The 4,706-nt window shown below is 47.7% G+C and overlaps 1 pseudogene; it reads left to right on the top strand.

The window, feature by feature from the left end:
* The first annotated feature begins 679 nt into the window (after positions 1-679).
* Positions 680-3,289, top strand: LOC147733319 (uncharacterized; annotated as a pseudogene).
* Positions 3,290-4,706: the final 1,417 nt, after the last annotated feature.

Here is a 4,706-nt window from a genome sequence, read left to right as displayed (position 1 = left end):
CACAGTACTATTATCATTCTACTTCTCATGATTCAATTAATCTCTGTTTTCTATACATTTTATGTCAAGAACGGAGGCTCCTATTATGCCTTCTTTTCTTGCTTTATTTTCAATAGCAGCAAGATAAGCAACAAACTACAAATACCCAGAAGGCACAGCAGGAAACTACTGGCCAATGGGATTAGAGTAAACAAACAATGGACCAATCATAACCAGGATAGTATATATGGCCAGCTCTGACCACACAAAGTCCTCTTTTCTTGCTGCTACGCAGTCAGATAAGTCGCATTTTCTATTTACTCTATTGAATTAATTGTTTTCTGTGTTTATTTCGTTGCTATTGCTTAATTATTGCTTAACTGTTACCATAGTCGTATATTGCCTCGAGCGCGTTCGCACTCGCTTTTTCAAGCTTTTCTCCGGTCCAGTTTCAGGTCCGCCTCCCCCTCGCGCGCTGCAGCGTGTGGTTCTTACCGCTGCGCACGCTTCCCGCTCCCTGCTCCTCACCGGCTGCTCGACTGTGCTCTGTGTCTTCCTGCTGTTCGTCTGCCTCTCGCTGCTTTCTCAAAGCGGTGCCCGCCCCCAGGGGAGTGTCTCCCTGCCATTCCGTCCCGTTTACGCCCCTTTCTTTCTTTCTTTCTTCTGGTCCTATTAACCCCTGACTCACTGTTTTCCTGTCATGGAGATTCCAAGCTCTCCCGAGTTGGACAATGAAGAAAGCGAGGCTTTCAAGACTGACCTCAGTCAATTTATTAATAATTCTGTGGAGCCTGCTGTCGAGGCTTCAATGACTCGTGTTTCTAAACACATGGAGAATTCCCTTTTGAGCCTCATGACCAAAGCTTTCGCCCATTCTGCGGGGGTAGCAGAAAACGCAAACTGGTTCCTTCCACTTCTCTTTCCAAAAATGTGTCACTGATGGGTCGCGAGTCCTCCTCGCATTTGACTGAGGACGTGGTTCCTCCCAGGCCTCCCACCAAGGAGGGGATAAAGATTTCTATGTCTAAAAGTAAAACTAATACAAAAAACGTGGAGGTTCCTAAGAAGCTGGTCATTAATACTATTTCTGACACAGATGATGACGATGATTTGGGTGACACTGATGACTTAGCAGATTTCTTTCAGTTGGTTGATCCTCCTTCCCCCAAGAAAGCGAGATTGGATGCTTTTGCATCTCAGCCTGTGTTGGATACGGAGGGCAATCCTATGTTTGACCCCGCTTCTATCAGACATCCTAATTCTACAGAGTGGTTCCCCACTCCTCATGTGGGAGAGTACATCTCCTCCAAGCTCCGTCTGCCTTTGGACAAGTCTGTTCGGACAAAACTCAAGTCTGAGTGTCCCAAGCCTTCCCTTCCCTGTCATGTTACCGTTACTCCTTCTATAGATCAGCCTCTTCTTACCTTCTTCTCGAAGTTTGGCAAAGATCCTCGCAGGGGTGTGGATAAGGCCTAGTCCACTTGCCAGGACAAGCTTTTGGATGTCGTGGGGCCTTTGGCTCGGGTTTTGGATATGGCGGAGACAGCCCGCTTGGAAGGTTCAGACCTTAATCCAGAAGAAATCTCTTTGTGGCTCCAAAGGTCCTTTTGCCTGTTAGGTAATGCCAATGCAGCAATCATTCACGAGCGCCGTAAGGGCTGTTGATCAAATTGGACCTGAAGTTGGCCAACTTGGCTACCCAGGATCCGGGTGTCAAGGCTGACAGACTATTGTTTGGTGATTCCCTTGTCAAGGATCTCAGCCGTTACGTGTCCACTTTTGCTTCCTTGGACAAGGCCCAATTTTCCATCAAAAAAGTGATTGCCCCTCGGGTTTTTGGCAGGGCCGGCAGCTGTTCCAGCCGCGGTTATCCGAACCAAGGTTCCAGAGGCGCAGCCAATTCCGGCTATCAAGAATTCAAGCCGCAGTTTTACCCCCAAAGAGGACATGGCTTCCGGGGCCGAGGACAGAAAGGTTTCCGTGCCAACAACAACAACGTCAACAACCAAGGTGAGCCCTCCCCCTCCTATCGGAGGTCGTCTTGCTCTATTTCTTCACAGGTGGCGCGCGCTCACAGCAGACCCCTGGGTCCTCAATTCTGTCCCAGGCTATCTCATAGAGTTTTACGCTCAACCTTCCCAGGCTATTTTTCCTCCTCCGTTGGTTTTTTCCGCAGACGTAGCTCTGCTCGTCTCTCAAGAGATTCAAAATCTTCTCCAAAAACAAGCCATTCTTGTCGCTCCCTTCGATCCCTCAGGCTTTCTAAGCTCCCTCTTTTTGGTTCGAAAAAAGAACAAAAAAGTTTGTGCAGTCATCAATCTCAAGTGGTTCAACCAGTTCGTGATTTATCGCCACTTCAAGATGGAGACCATTCTTCATCTCAGAGATACCTTGCGCCAATCCGATTGAATGGTCAGACTCGATCTTCAAGATGCATATCTTTCAATTCCTATACACAAGTCCCACACAAAATATCTACAATTTCAGTGGTCCGGTGTCACTTACCGGTTTTGTTCGCTTCCTTTCGGACTTTCTTCCGCTCCTTGGTGCTTCACCAACATGATGAAGCCTGTGGTATCCTAGCTGCGCTCCCTAGGTATTCGTCTCATCATTTATCTGGACGATATCTTGATCATGCACTCGGACAAGCAGACTCTTCTTTCCCATCTCGATGTCGCTCAGTCTCTCCTCCTCGATCTGGGTTTCCTCATCAATTCCGAGAAATCTATGTTAGTCCCTTCTCAGAGTGTAGAGTTTCTAGGCTTCCGCGTGGACTCTTCCACCGCACCTCTTTATCTTCCAAAATCCAAGGTCTCAGCCATTCGGTCAGAGTTATGTCAAATTCTTCGCCTTTCCGAGGTGTCTCTGCGTTCTCTTGCAAGAGTCGTAGGCCTTTTGTCAGCCTCCAATCAAGCTATATTTCCCGGGCCTCTGCACTATCGAGCCCTGCAGCGCTTAAAGATTCGTCATCTTCGCCAAGGCTTGGCGTATTCCGATCTCATCCAGTTAGATCTAGAGTCCCGTCTCGAAGTACAATGGTGGATAGACCATTTAGATGCGTGGAACGGGAGAACGATCTTTGCAACGGCCCCAGATCTTGTATTATAATCAGATGCCAGCCTGTCGGGTTGGGGCACCCAATGTGGTTCAATCTCGACTGGAGGTACATGGTCTCCAGAGGAGTCGTCATTGCACATAAACTGTTTAGAGATGCTGGCAGGCTCCTTTGCAATCCGCAGTCTGGCAAAGAACAGGGTAAGTTGTTCCATTCTTCTTCGGATGGACAATGTTTCTGCGGTCCGCTACATAAACCATCTAGGTGGCACCACAAAGTTAAAACCTCTAGCGGAACTAGCAAAGAGTCTTTGGGATTTCTGTCTTCAACACAAACTATCTCTTCGAGCGGAATATCTTCCGGGCAGTCTTAATGCCATAGCGGATTGGCACCCTCGATACCTTCGAGATTCAAGCGATTGGAAGCTGCTTCCCTCCATCTTTCTTTCTCTCTCCCAGAAATGGGGTCCATTTTCTATCGACCTTTTTGCTTCCCGTCTCAATTCCCAACTTCCCGTTTTCTTCAGCTGGAGACCGGATCCACTTGCTCTCGCAACAGATGCCTTTCTACAGGACTGGTCCCTGCATCACAACTATGCGTTTCCTCCGTTTCGGATGATCAACAGGGTTTTGGCCCAGGTTTGTCGCCAGTCGACATCCTTGGTTCTCCTGGCTCCTTTCTGGCAGGCTCAAATCTGGTTCCCCTCTCTCTTGGAGCTGGCAGTGGACTTTCCGGTGCTTCTTCCCTTCAGCGAAGATCTCCTGCTGGACCCTCAGGGTCTTCCCCACGCCATGGTTCTAGACAGATCTCTGGTTCTGTCAGCTTGGAAGATTTCCGGACTTCCTCGTCTGACGTCATCATTTCACAGGAAGCTTCAATCTTTATCAGCAGAGCTTGGGCCCCTGGTACTTCCAGAGCCTACAAGTCCGCTTGGTCTTTATGGGCAAGCTGGTGTATGGAACGGTCTGTCGATCCCTTTTCAGCTCCTTTAAGCCTTGTGCTTAATTTCCTGGCTTCAGAAGCCAGTGCGGGTAAATCCTATCGCACTGTTAATCTGTACAGATCTGCTATCTCTTTGAATCATTGTCCTATTGATAATAAACCTGTAGGTTCCCGTCCTTTGGTGTGTCGGCTGCTTCGTGGAGTTCGATTCTCAAAACCTCCGTTGGCTAATTATTCCTTTTTGTGGGATGTTAATTTGGTGTTCAAATTGTTTATATCAGGGCCTGACAATGATGCTCTTTCTCTCAAAATGCTTTCAGCCATACTTACCATGTTGTTATGTTTAATTTCAATCAAACGTGTCTTTAATGTCAAAGCTTTGGATTTGTCTTCCAGACAGTTTTCACCTTCTGGTGTTTTGTTTCAGGTTCACAGGCGTACCAAAACTAATTTACGATCTGTGTTTTATCCTTATTTTCCTTCGCAACCTCAACTTTGTGTTGGACAATGTTTAAAGAGTTACGAACAGAAAACTGCTGATCTCAGGTCTTCCTCTCATTCGCAATTGCTCATTTCTTTTCGCAAACCCCATCATCCTGTGTCCTCTGCCACTTTAGCCCGTTGGGTGAGGTGGATCATGTCCCTCGCGGGCATTGATGTTACTGCTTTTGGTGCTCACTCCGCCAGGGGTGCTATGGCCTCTAAAGCCTTTTGGGCAGGCTCTCGTTTG

Source organism: Lissotriton vulgaris, chromosome 2_1 (genome assembly GCF_964263255.1).
Source record: "Lissotriton vulgaris chromosome 2_1, aLisVul1.2, whole genome shotgun sequence".
Lineage (NCBI taxonomy): Eukaryota > Metazoa > Chordata > Amphibia > Caudata > Salamandridae > Lissotriton > Lissotriton vulgaris.
This window is presented reverse-complemented; position numbering and strand designations above follow the sequence as displayed.